This window comes from Equus przewalskii, chromosome 22 (assembly GCF_037783145.1).
Source record: "Equus przewalskii isolate Varuska chromosome 22, EquPr2, whole genome shotgun sequence".
Classification (NCBI taxonomy): Eukaryota; Metazoa; Chordata; class Mammalia; order Perissodactyla; family Equidae; genus Equus; species Equus przewalskii.
In genome coordinates this window covers 13,158,403-13,173,315 of record NC_091852.1, presented here as the reverse complement: position 1 = coordinate 13,173,315, position 14,913 = coordinate 13,158,403, and positions in this window count along the sequence as shown.

Genomic DNA, 14,913 nt, shown 5'->3' with positions numbered 1-14,913 from the left:
CTAGGACTTCAGTACTATGTTAAATAGAAATGATGAAAGTGGCCATCATTGTCTTATTCCTGATCTGAGAGGAAAAGCTTTCAAGCTTTCACCATTGAGTATGATGTTAACTGTAAGCTTGTCATAAATGGGCTTTATTATGTTGAGATACGTTCTTCCTATGCCTAATTTAAGTGGTTTTATCATGAATGAATGTTGAATTTCATCAAATGCTTTTTCTGAGTCTATTGAGATTATTACATGACTTTTTTCTTGCATTCAATTAATGTGATGTATCAATTAATTGATTTGTGTATGTTGAACCATCTTTGCATCCCAGGGATAAATCCCACTTAATCATAGAGATTGATCCCTTGAATGTGCTGCTGAATTCAGTTTGCTAGTATTTTGTTGAGAATTTTTGCATCTATCTTCTTCAGGGATATTGGCCTGTAGTTTTCTTTTCTAGTAGAGTCCTTATCTGGTTTTGGAATCAGGATAACGCTGGCCTCACAAAATGAGTTTGGGAGTGTTCCTTCCTCTTCAATTTTTTGGAGGAGTTTGAGGAGGATTGATGTTAATTCTTCTTTAAATTGTTTGTTAATTCACCGGTGAAGTCATCTGGTTTGGGGTTTGTCTTCATTGGAAGATTTTTGATTACTGAGTCAATCTCCTTACTAGTAATTGGTCTATTCAGATTTTCTATTTCTTAATTGATTTGAGTTCAAAGTAGACTTAATGACATCTAAACAAATTACTAACAATCCAGATTCTCTATTGTTTCTCATGCAATGGAAAATAAATCCCTATAATCCATTAATTCATTTACAGAGATCATCAAACTGTCTGACCATAAAACCAAATTCCCAATCACTGCTGCCAACAATGGGGAATCATTTTTCATCTGCAAACAAACAAAAAAATTTTTTTAACTAAAATTAATAGGGAAAAAAATCTAGAGAAACAGAAGTTGGACAAAATTAAAGTTCTATTGCTGCCTGAGATTCACCTCTGTGAGCCAAGAAAAGAAATGTTGGGCTGAAACCGCCCACGAGGTGAACTTCCCTGGCAACGCAGTTTAGCTGGCTCTGTCAGGTGACTCCATTGCACACCTCAGTGAATGACCTCCAAAACTGTCAAAAGGTTATTTTTGAAAGAAGGTGTAGTCATGACTCTCAGTCATGCAGATATAAAATGAAGGCTTGTCAAACGTTTAACTCATTAACTAAGGAGAGAAAAAGTACGTGTTTCACCTGGTTCAAAGGGGAATTCAAAGTATCACACATATGTAGGCAGAGAAGGAATGCTGAAATGAATTTACAGATAGATGGAAAATGGGTCTACCCATAGGGCAGTAACCAGCTGCATTCCACTGGACACAAGTGCTTTACATGTCAATGGACAAGAATTATTTGCATTATTATTAGTTTTATGTAACTTACAGAGTTGTAAAATAACTCAAAGACCATAAAAGGTAGAGATAACCTGGAAAAGATCCACTATTCCAGAGCATGAATAATCCTTTCTTTTCCCCCTAAATTCAGAGTCTTCTACAATATTTCATAACATTCTAATACGCCTCAACAAGCATCCCACTTAGTGAAAGTAAGTGTGCCCCCTACTCATGCTATATTCTATCAGGTTGGACACCAAAGCTGTGATTTCTCTCAAACTCCAAGCCTCACACAGTTTTTAGGAAAAATCTCTCTCCAGTTTTGCTTGAACCCCTCTCTCCCGAGAATTGAATTATAAATAAGTCTGTGGAGGTTGAACCAATCTAGTGTGAGTCCACTATATTTTACTCAAACCACCTGTCCCCACTACATAAGCATCAAAATTATATACTTCTTTCTTTAATTATATTTTCCTGACATTTGGCTCTCCTTAACAGGTCCTTGTTTTGCAGAATTTGCTTATAAGATTCCTTGCAATTGCAGTCTATATTCCATTTGTATTGGAACATAGCTTCTACAGAGGCCACATCAAAGTTACTTCATTCTTTTATTCATTGAACATTTGTCAATAAGAAAACATGCTCAACATTAGCATATGAACCAGGAAACTAAACATGTACCGGCATAAAGTTAACAACTCTGAGAATTGCTCTGCAAATTCGATTTGTTGAAACACAAAATGTCATCTTTCATAACAGAACTTGCTTTTTCATTTTTGAGAATTCCTTGAATCTCTTGATCTCAATCCCTTGACAAACAACTTTTTAAAAGGTTGCCCACTGACAGAAAAAAACATTCTCATGCATTTTTAATCCCTCTTCAACACTATACACAACGATTCCACTCATTCCTACGCTGGGAGAGTATTATCAACATCAAGGTTAAAGAATCAAATTCTTTAAGAGAGGAAATCCATTTCAAAAGATAGTCATGGCAAGTGCTGTAATAATTATCCACTTCCAGTAGGAATTTCTTTTTCTTTTCCTAGTTATACATAATGTCGTCCCTCTTAAGAGCAGCCTTGACACTTAAAGGGGTAAATATGTTGTCATTTCCTTTTTTAACATGCTCAGCAATTCTTTTAAGCAAGAGAGTACTCTAATAACACCATTTTTCAATTTGTATAATTCTGTTGCTAAAGAAATAGTAAAAACTTTGAACATGAAATAAATAGGCTTTCCTTAAGAAATTATTTTAAAAGTCAATATGAATTTTTGAGATCTTTTCTTAAGAATTAAAGCTATGATTTCAGTGCTTCAAATAAACTGGGGATTCTCTCATTTACATTTGCTAAAGAGAGCCGGGGTTTTTGAAAGTGAGAGAAAGGAAAAAACTGAATGCCCACTGTTTTACAGATGTTTCCCCAAACTTTAAAGAAATAGCTAATTTTATGCTAATTGTTCCTTAAAACTTGCTATTCAGCTCAATTCATGAGGCTAACATAACATTAATTTCAAAACTAATAAAGGCAATATAGGAAAAATTCACTCGTGAACACAGAGGTAACAATGCAAATAAAATATTGGCTAAGAAAATCCATTAATGTGTTTTAAAATCATGTTCCATTATTAGAGTATAACCATGGTTCAAGAATGGTTCAACATGAGCAAATTTATCAATACACTTTACCTCAATAATAGATTACAGGAGAAAATTACATAATTACCTCCGTAGATACAGAAAAACTTATTCTTGAAACATAAACATAAGTTTGTTATTTTAAAATCTTCCAGGAAATAGGGAACTTCCTATAGTTAGCCGTTATGGGGTATGGGTAGCACCTATATGGAAGCATACCCTATATGGATAGCAGTTAGAGACCAAAAATGTATGACAAATACTCAGTGGGGAAACTTGAATGATATCCCTCTTAAGATTGGCTATAAGACAAGAATACACACTTTAGAAAAAAATTTTCTTTTTAAAATATCCACATGGAAATTTCATTGAAAGTTTATTAAATGCATATATTAATTTGGGGAGAGATGACATCTTTATAATATTAAGTCATTCCAACCAAGAGCATGAAAAATTTCTCCATTTATTCAGATTTGTTCTGTGCCTTTTCGTAAAGTTCATCTTTTACTACACCAAGATATTGTGAACTTTTTGTTAATTCCTAGATATTTTATGAGTTTTATTGCTACTATGAAAGTTTTTAAATTATATTTTCTGGTTGATCAGTGCTGTCGAGTTTTGTAAGTTAGTCTTATATCCAGAAACTAACAGCCTGCTATTTATTTTGTTAGTTTTTTGATGTAGAAGATGACACATATGAATTGTAACAGTCCTGTTCCTTCTTTTCCAGTTCATGGATCCATTTTTCTTATCTATTACGGTTGGCCAGGATGCTCAGTACTACTGTTTGCTTTGAGGAGGCAATCTGCCAGTATCCTTTTTTTTTCAAATAATAAATTTAATGAGCTATAATTCACATACCATAAAATTCACCCATTTAAAGTGTACAACTCTATGGTTTATAGTATATTCAGAGTTGTGCAAACATTACCACAATTAAAATGATTAATTTGACTACTTAAAAGTTAAGGATTTCAGTTCAATAAAGGACACCATGGACAGTTAAAAAGCAACTAATAGATTGAGAGAAGATATTTTCAATATCATAACTAAAAAGAGACACATAGAAAATAAGGAATTCCTATAAATCAACTAAATGGGAGGAAACCCAATAGAAAAAAAAATTGGACAAAAAATATAACAGGCAAGTCATACAAAATGAAACATAAAATGGTGAGAAATATTTGAAGAGATGATCAAAGTCATTTGTGACTAAAAAAATGCAAAATAAGACAATGAGGCATTATCCTATCCCCACTAGATTGTTAAAAATTAGAAACTTGGATAATATGCATGTTGGCAGGGATGTGGGATACATGAGCTCTTTTGAACAGCTGGTGGGGGTGTGGATTGGTGCAACCATTCTGGAGATATATCTGGCATACACTGTGAAAATAAGTATACATATTGTTAAGACTCAGTGTCTCAGTGTATTCTCTCAGATAAATTCTCACACAGGTTCTGAGAGGACATGTACAAAGATGTTCATCACAATGTCATTTATGGTAGAGAGAGATGGAGGCAATCTAAATATCCATCACTAGGAAGAACAGATAAATACAATGTTGTAGAATACTATGCAGCAATTAGAAGCAATAAGCCACATAATTGTACAGCAACACGGATCTTTAAAACATAGTTTTTGGTGGAAAAAGTAAGGTGCAGAATGAGATCTGTAACATAACACCATTTTAATAAATTTAAATGCCTGCATACAGAAGAGCAACACACAAAGCACAGAAAGAAACAATAAAAGGATATACCTCACACATAGCAGAATGGTCACCTGTCTGTAAAGGGGAGTGGGCAGGAGAACAAGAATGGGGGAAATAAATAAATGGGGAAAATAAACAAATAAAATAAAAGGGGGAATGCCCAAACCACTGACAACAGTTGCAATGATGTGGGGAGTATATTAACCCCTGCTCCTGAGGTTCAGAGAAAGAGAATAGAGCATTGTCCAAGGTGACACAGCCTGGAAGAGGCAAACAAGATCTTGACCCCGGATCTTGTGACTCCAAGTCCAGTCCTCTACCAACTATTAATTAACCCCAGTGACTGCCTGGACACATATCTCGTTTGATACAATAATCCGGTGGGTTAGACAGGAGGCCTTTCTCAGTTGTTTATGGACAAATCTGTACCAGTTTAGAGACATCAGGATCTTTTCTGTTTTAGTGTGAATAGTTTTAGGCAGTGAATGGGTAAGCAATGCAAATAGAGTAAAGAACACAAAGAAAGGCAAGGCAGTGATGGTAATCCTGTAGGAGGAAATTTTTACCTCTGCTCTTTGGGGACAATTTCTTTGACCTTGTTTCTTTTTCTCCCCAAGGTCAGCACTTGAGATTTTTTCAAGAGTAAAAGAAAACTCTGGGAACATGAAAGAGCTTTTGGAAATTAAAATGATGATAACCAAAATTAAAATTTCTAAAAATTATTATAAGATGAAGTCAAGGAAATCTCTCAAAAAGTATAATAAAGTAATAAAACATTAGAAATTCAGAGACAAGGAGAATAGTTTTAATTGATTACTCTGGAACAATAAATATCTGTCTAATCAGAATACCAAGGAGAAAGGAATTGAAGAAAAAAAATATTAAAGAAGTAGTAAAAGAAAATCACCCAGAATTGAAAGACACGTGTCTTTAGACTGAAAAAGTAGAGCCTATTCTAAAAATTTCTAACAAGGGAAAACAGGTTACATGTCATCAGCCTTCTCAACAGCAGCACTAGAACTTAATGAAGAAATGCCTTCAAAATTGTGATGCAGAGGGGCCAGCCCCGTGGCTGAGTGGTTAAGTTCGTGCACTCTGCTTCAGCAGCCCAGGGTTTCGCCAGTTTGGATCCTGGGCGTGGATGTGGCACCACTCAGCAAGCCATCCTGAGGTGGCGTCCCACATAGCACAACCAGGAGGACCTATAACCAGAATATAAAACTATGTATGGGGGGCTGTGAGAAGAAGAAGAAAAAAAAATTGGCAACAGATGTTAGCTCAGGTGCCAACCTTTGAAAAAAAAATTGTGATGCAGAAATAGTTTTAACCTAAAATTTCATACCCAGCCAAAATATCTTATTTTAATTATTATAAGACCCAGTTTTTTTTCACATATAAAAATCTTTAAAATTGGAATGCTTCGTGCAATCACTGTCAGTCAAGTGGCATCAAGATTGGTTTTGTTCCATTGATACTTTCTGATAAAATTAAGACAAGGCCAACATCAAAGCATCAAGAGTGAGAGCAAAATAAAGACATTTTCAGATCTGCCAAGATTCTACTCATCTCCAATACACCCTTTCTAGGGCTTCTATAACAAATTACCAAAAACTAGGTGACTTAAAACAGAAATTTATTCTCTTACAGTTCTGGGGGCTAGAAGTTCAAAAATCAAAGTGTCAGCAAGGTTGGTTCCTTCTTGGGGGCTCAGAGAGAGAATCTATTCAATACCTCACTCCTAGTTTTTAGTGTTTGGTAATAATCCTTGACATTCTTGGTTTGTGGCAGCATAATCCCAATCTCTGTCTCTATCATTATGTGGCAATTTTCCTATGTGTCTGTCTATGTCTCTTCTCTTCTTATAAGAATACCAGCCATATTGGATTAACATCCACCCTAATGACCTCATCTAAACTTAGCTACATCTGCAAAGACTCTATTTTCAAATCAGGTCACATTCAGAGGTAGCAGAGGTTAGAACATCAACATGTCTTTTTGGGGAACCCACAACACTCTTTAAAGACTTTATGGAAGGTATGCTCCAGCAAAACAAATGAATGAACCAAACCCAAAAAAGACCAAAGAACCAAGAAACCAGGGATCCCTGGTGACAAAAAGTCCCAGGATGACAATTAAAGGATGTGCTCAAGATGACACTGGGTAAGAGAACTAAAAAGTAACGAATCCAATTTAGAGGATGGAGGGAAAAGGACAGAGGGGTCTGAGAGGAAGTAATGGAAACTTATTACTTGATATATTTAAGCATGTGGGAAAAAATCTTTTAGAAATTAAAATATATCTAAAGGGGAGGCCAGCCCCATGGCCTAGTGGTTAAGTTCACATGTTCCATTTCAGCAGCCCAAGTTCATGTGTTCAGATCCCAGGCACAGACCTACATCACTTGTCAGCCATGCTGTGGCAGCGACCCGCATATAAAGTAGAGGAAAACTGGCACAGATGTTAGCTCAGGGTGAATCTTCCTCAGGGGAAAAAATATAGATAGATAGATAGATAGATAGATAGATAGATAGATAGATAGATAGATATCTAAAGGGGAAAGTTAAGGATAAGCACATAGAAATATGCAAGTTGTTAGAAGTAGTAATTAACTCTAGGAAAAATAAAATATGACATAAAAAATGGGAAATAATTATTTCAAAGTACTTGGCTCTGCAGTGAATTATATTTACATGATCATTAATGTAAGCACTGAATATTGATTTAATCGAGAAATTCTTTGGAAGGATGGAGAGTGGAAAGTGAGTGACATTTAAGAGGGTAAAATTCTCATCTATCCTAGCAGGAAAGCAATGTCCAAATGATAATAAATTAAGAAATATCATTGTAAGCATAATTTTAAGAAAAACATAGGTCAACTCAAAACAAAATAGCTAAGATAGTTAAAATGTTTGCCTCTAGGGGACGCGATTGGGGTAGCAGGTGTGACTGGTGCAAGAGATTACTATTTGGGGTTACCATACTTTGGGTAGTATTTGATTTTTTCAACATTTGTTAAAAATGTTTTTAAAGCATTTTTAAAGGAAAGAATTAAGATGGGAAAATGTGTGCCTTGTGTGAAGCCCAGCTCCCTTGGAGGATTATGTATTCCTCCATTAGGCCCCAATAATACTTTGCACATTGTACCATTATAGCCCTTCTCACATTTACAGCCATTTACAGCCATTTTATTAACCCTATGCCCCTCTCTGCTGCCTTCTTTTTCCTGTCTCTTCTAGCCCACCATTTTTGAGTTGTTCCAGTCACAAGAGAAACAACTCATTTGCGGTTCTGCTTCCCCTACTCTTGACTGTGAAATCTTGTAGTTTTGTATCCATTTGTATCTCTCTCAGAGCCTAGTTCAAAACACAGAACATCATGGGTGCTCAAGGAATGTTTAGTGAATAAGTAAATTAGATAAAATATTGAATGAATAAATGAATCTCTGTTTCAGCGAATCTCAATTGAGCCTACAAACGCATTTTTCCATCCATTAAATATTAATATAGAAGACAGCAAAGTTTCCCGTAAGAACTGTTATCTGTTCTTCAGCAAAAGTTTTAAATGTCTCACTACAATGTAAAAGGACAAAATTGTTTAATATAAGGTGCTGGGGGATTCCACACACTCATGAGTGTCAAAAAGGTGAGATGTTAAAGAGGTGCAGGTTCCCAAACTCATTATGACTGAAAATCAGCTTTAAGTGGTAGACCAGCATTGCCATATGTAGCTGTCATTGTTACAAGACTCCCTTTAAAAGAGTGGCGAGACCACCTTATGAGAGAGACATCTCCTGTGCACCCTCCTTATGCCTGTCACCTTCACCCACCTCATTGCCACTACCAGAACTCCTTGTCACCTTCCTCCTCTAATTTTCCCTGTAGCACTTACCTACAACCCAGGAAGCTTACCTGAGCTTTGGTGTCCAGAGTCTTTATTGGGGCACCATGGTCAACACAGGACCTTTCTGGAGTGCGCAATGTATTCTATATCTCCTTGTGAGTAATGGCTACACAGGTGTACATACTCTTGCCAAAAGCCTTGAGCTGTACACTTAAAATTTGTGCATTTAACTGTATATAGATTACACTTCAATAAAGTTCTCTGAACATTAAAAAATTAAAGAGCTAAAAAAATAAAATTTGTGAAATTTTCTGTATTATATGCTGCAATAAAACTTTTTTTTAAAAGATGCACCTCACAAATCTCTGACTGTGGGTACTTATTATGGACTGAATGCTTGTGTCTCCTCAAAATTCATACATTGAAATCCTAGCCCCAGTGTGTCTATATTTGGAGATTGGGCCTCTGAGGAAGTAATTAAGGATAAATGAGGTCATAGGGTAGGGTCCTGATCTGACAGGATTAATGTCCATATAAGAAGAGACACTGGAGAGCTCTCTCTCTCTCTCCAAAGACAAGATCGTGGGAGCAATGGTCTGATGACAGCTGCCTGCAAGCCAAGAGAAAAACCCTCAGAATGAAACCTACCTTGCCAATACCTTGATCTTGGACTTCCCAGCCTCCAAAACCACGAGAAATAAATTTCTGTTGTTTCAGCCACTCAGTCTGTGGTATATTGGTATGGCAGCCCAAGCAGATTAATGCAGTATTGTAATTACAAAGAGCCCCAGCTATTGCATCCTGAAATCCATCACTGTGTTGGAGCTGAGGCCACTCTTCTCACCAGCTACACCCCACCAATCATTGGACATGACAGAGATACCAAGTCAAGCCTGGTCCTGGGAGAGGTAGGACTCATGGGCTGCTTTGGCTCTAGACTCCCTATCAGCCTTGCCAAAACTTTCTTAAAACTGCACCACTGTCTAAGATTTTTTTCCTTCCCTCTCTCCTCCACAGCAGTCAGACCTGCATTGCAGTCTGATGGCTCTCCCAACCTCCCCCAGCACCTTCCACATTTTCCCTCACAGGTGGTTTTCCCCAATAAAGCTTTAGTACATGTAACACAATCATGATATTTGCTTCTAAGAGGACCCAAACCAACATAACTCCTTAGAAGAAGGAAGAGATCCAGTCAACCAGTTATGTGGCAGGAAAAAAAAAGTCAGCTGTCAGTTAACAAGAATAGTTAGAATACTACAAAAAACTAGAACATAAACTACATATACGATGAACTTGCCTGTCGTCACTTAAAGTCGTGTTGACTGTGACATCCAAGGGAATTGAACTTTCTTTGAATCCTCTGTTTTCTCTCAAACTTTAGTTTATTGAAAACTGCTACTCAGTCTCAAAATGCTTCCGGTTTTAGCTTCTCACCATGACTCTACCCCAACCTTCAATAAGCCAAAACAAAGTGATGGTCTTAGTCATTGTCCCTTTTGGAGGACGTGCTAATAAGCTTGATGAAAAAAAATCAGATCACAGAGATCATGAAGCAGGACATTAAGTTACCAAGGACCTTGAGGGACTGGCTGGATCTGGATAGCTCTGGAAACATTTCAACTTATTAAATTACTTAAAGTAATTCAGTCCATCAGGCAACTTCAGGCAAGAACAGAGTATGTAACAACAGCACTTAATCTCATCTTCCCTTGTCAATGACTCCTTACTGCAGCTGTAGTTTGAACGATGGGATGTTCTGTCATTACCCATTTGCAGCAGTGACTCTGTGATCACAGCAGGGTGGCGTGAGATTGGTCAACACATCATAAACTTTCCTCTTCTAGGAACTATGGACATTCTGTGTGACGAGTCATGTTATGTGGAACATTTTGTGCCTCCTAAGCACTGGGAAAGAAAACACATTGGCTCCTCTTCTTAACCAGGTGTCATGTCTTCCAACTTAGAACTGCAGTTTCCTTTTTGGTTGTTGTTTTCATAAAAACGAAGGAAAGGGGCTCAGGGAATCCACAGGTTTTGCGTCTCTAGAGAAAAATGACAACCTATCTTGGTTTAGGCTGACTTTCTAAAATAGATGTTTATTCTCTAACTATATCACAAAAAAGTCCTATTATATTTCCCTAGTCCATTCACTGTCACTCAGATTCACTCATTTTCCTTTATCCTCAAACCTCCAACTCCTCCTCCCTATCTTCTCTCCCAGCTAAAGATGTTGCTTCCTACTCTTCTGAGAAAATTGAAGCAATCAGCAGGGAACTTCCGCATACTCCTATCATCACAAATTCATTCATCCACCAGCATCGTACAAGTGTACTCTGCCTTCCTATTACTATATAGACTGTCTATGCCCATAGCACCAGCCAAGCACCCTGTTCTTACCTTCTCAAAACTGTAACAGTTCTTTATTCTCTCCTACATCATCAGCTTCCCCATCGCTGCTGGATCATTCTCTTCAGCATACAGGCATGCTATTGCTCTGCCAATCTTTAAAAACAACAACCAAAATAACAACCACATCCACAACAACAACAAAACTTTTATGCCTCCCATCCCTAGAAATTGCCCCATATTTCTGCTTTCCTTCATAGCAACATAATGCTTCCAAAGTACTGTCTATATTCATTGTCTCTAATTCCTCTCTTTCTAGTCTGTCTCCAGTGAGACTTCCCCCGACATCACCATCAAAACTGCTCTTGTCAAGGTCAACAGTGATCACAGCATTGCTAAATCTAAGGTTACTTCTCAATTCTCATCTTATTTGACCCATCAGCATCATTTGACCCCGTTGAACACTCCCTCCTTCTTGACATACATTTCTCACTGCTCTTCCAGGTTACCACATACTCCTAGTTTCCATCCTCCCTCTCTAGTTGTTTCTCAGTCTCCTCTGCTGGGTCCTCTTCTTCCCTCATTGGAGCACCTCGGGACTCAGCCTGCACACGTTCTCTTCTCCATCAACGCTCACACTCCTGGCAATCTCACCCAGTCTCACAGCCTTAAATAACATCTATATCCTGATGATTCCCAAATTCACCTCTCCACCCTGTCTCTCCCTTGAACTCCAGACTCAGATCCACTAACCTGCACCACATATCCACCTGCATGTCTCAAAGAAATCTGAAACCGAACATGTCAAAAATCCAAACTCCTGACCTTCCCCATCTCAGATAACGGCAATTCTATCCTTCTAGCTGCTCAGGCCAAAAACCTTAAATCCTCCCTCTTTCTCTGACTCCTCGATTCAATTTGTCATAAACTTCTGCTGACTCTGAGTTCAAAATATATCCAGAATCTGACCTCTTCTCAACACTTCTACTGCTGATGCTCCAAACCACCATCATCTCTCATTAGGATTATTGCAGTAGTCTCCCAGCTGGTCTTCCTACTTCCACCTTTGCCCCTCTTCAATCAATTTGCAACATGGCAGCAAATTAGTTTAAAACAGAAACCAAATCATGTAGGCTTTGTGCCCAAAACCCTCCGTGGCTCCCACTTCTTTGAAAATAAAAGCCAAGGTCCCCTACAGAATCTGACCACTTCTTTGTTCTGATATCTTACTAACCCCTTCACTCAACCTCACTCCAGCCACACTAATCTCCTTACTGTTCCTCAAATCAGCACAGTATGCTTCTACCCCAGGGCCTTTGCACTGGTTGTTTTCTCTGCCTGAATTTCTCTTTCCTCAGATGGTCTTCTAAGCTCTCTCTCCCCAATATTTCTCTTTCTGTGCTTCAGTTTTCTCATTGGTAAACTGATAAACTTGAGATATGAATACTACTCAACATATGTAGTTATATGTACATAGGTGAGACTGTTTCGGCATCAGTGGAATCACACTATGTATATTATTCTACAATTCTCCTTTCAATTTTAAAATTAGTCCTTGAAATGCCGCATATCAATTCATATGCTCTTTCTCATTTTTAACATCATCTATTTTAACTGTTGCATTGTATTCCACAGTATAGATATATAATACTTTGTTTATTAGGATACTCAGATTATAATCTATCTTCCTCTATCATAAACAATTCTCCAAGGTTTCTTTGTGCACAGATGCAAGGGTTTCTTTAGGTTAAATATCTAAAAGTGGAATTGTTGGATTAAGACATATACTATTTCTAAAAGAGATCCTAAGAAAATGCTCTCCATAAAGAGCATGCCAGTTTAGATAACCACATATTTCTACACCTTTTTCCCCACCATTGGATATTAGTAGTCTGGAATCTTTTCCAGTCAAAAAAGCAAATCTATCACTTTCCAATGATGTGAAATTTCGTCTTTATCATATATCAAATTACTGTGCATATTCAAGTACTATACCTTACCCTTTTGATCTTTTTTTGTGTTTTAACGCCTTATAAGAAAAATGCCTCCTGTTACTCTTTTCTGGAATTTTCTAGCTATTCTTGCTTGTTTATTTTTTAATGTATTCTTTAGGATCAGATTGTCAATTTCCAATAAAAATCCTTTTGGTATTTTTTTGGCAGGGGGGGAGGATCATGCTACATTTGTAGATTAATTTAGAGAGAATGGACATGTTCATGATGTTGAATCTCTTGTCCAAAAACATGGTACGCCTTTCCGTTTATTCTAGCCTTCTTTTTGAATTCTTCAGAAGCATTTTCAAATTTTATATTGATCCTTCATGTTTCTTGCTATTGTGTCACATTTTCCTCCACTATGTCACATAGTGACATATACATGAATATGTATCTGCTTATTTATTTTCTGCCAGCCAGCTAGCTGAATTCTATTGTTGTTTGTGAAAACATTTTAGCTGTTTCTCATGGATTTTCTAGGAAAAAATCATACCAGCAGCCTATAGTAATAATTTAATCTCCTCCTATTTGATTTTTACACCCATTTTTTCTCATGTGCTTGCCAGTTTCTCCCGAATAAGTGAGGAATCACTATTAGTGGAAATAGGGATGTTGCTAGTGGACATATATCATTGGTTTCAGTGCCCAGTTTCTAAATCGCTTTCTAGGTTTAGGGACTTAGCCATCTTATAAGTCTTGGTAGGCAAAGATAACCTCCTCTAACGGAGGTGAAAATGCTAGATACTTACTTTCCCAGGCTCTCTTGCAGCTAGGGCACAGGCAGGTGACCTGGGCTCTGTCACTCAGATGTACTCACACCAGGAGTTGATAATGCAAGAAGGAAGCCAGGGATTCTGTTCTACTTATGCCAATTGGAGCAATAATGGCCACAAATTTGAGCTGGTACAGAAGAGGCAGTGGTACAAACAAATGCTTTGGGGAGGATTAACTCTTTGACATCTTTTTCTATTTCTGCTAAGGTAGTTGGTAGATTTTTTTTTTTTAAATCTGTTCATCTGTCTTATTCATTTATGGGATCTTCTTTAATATCTCTTGATAGTGTTTTATAAATTTATGGAAAGAGGTCTCAGACAACTTTCGTTAGATTTATTGCTAGATATTTGAAGTTTTTAATGATGTTGTAAATAATACATTTTAATCATTCTTTTAAATTTGTTTCAAATATATAGAAATGCAATTAATTTATTGTATTTCACTTATTACATCTAATGGTTTATCTGTAGAGCTCTTAAAAATTTCTACATACACAATCCTATCTTCTGTGAATAATGACTGCTATTTTTCCCTTTCATTTCTCATACTTTTAATTTTTTTTTAATTTCTCCAGTTAAAGCCTCTGGTACAATGTTGAATAAAAATAATTTTAGTAGACATCTTTCTCTCATTACCAGTCTCAGAGGGAAATCTCATGAAATTTCACATCAGATATGATATTTGTTTTATTTGGGGGTTTTTGCTTTGGTTTTTTAGATTTATCAAATATAGGATGTTTTCTTCTATTTAAGATTGTTTTTAATTATTAATAGATGTTAGATTTATATCACATGCTCCCTCTGCACCTAGCACGATGGCTATATAATTTTCCCCCTTTATTCTGTTAATCTGGTGAGTTATACTGATTGAGTTTTGAATGCTAACCCAGTCTCACATTCTCTAAATAAACCATATTTGGTGCTTCTAAGTATCACTAGATTTCATTTGTCTAGGATTTTTTGAATCTATGTTCATGAAAGGTATGAATTGTCTTTCTTTTTTTGTAATATTCTCTGCAGATTTGTGGATCAAGATTGTATAAGTATCAAAAACAGTTTGGAAAGTGTTCCCTTTTTTCTTTTCTCTGAAAGAGTTTTTGTGTTAAATTTCGTGTTATTTCGTCTTTTAATGAGGGGTAGAATTCACCAGCGACTATGTTCCATCTTGTTCTTCTTTGAGAGGTTGTCTTTAAGGGGAGGGGTTTCACCTGTGGAAAGGCTTTTAATTAACACT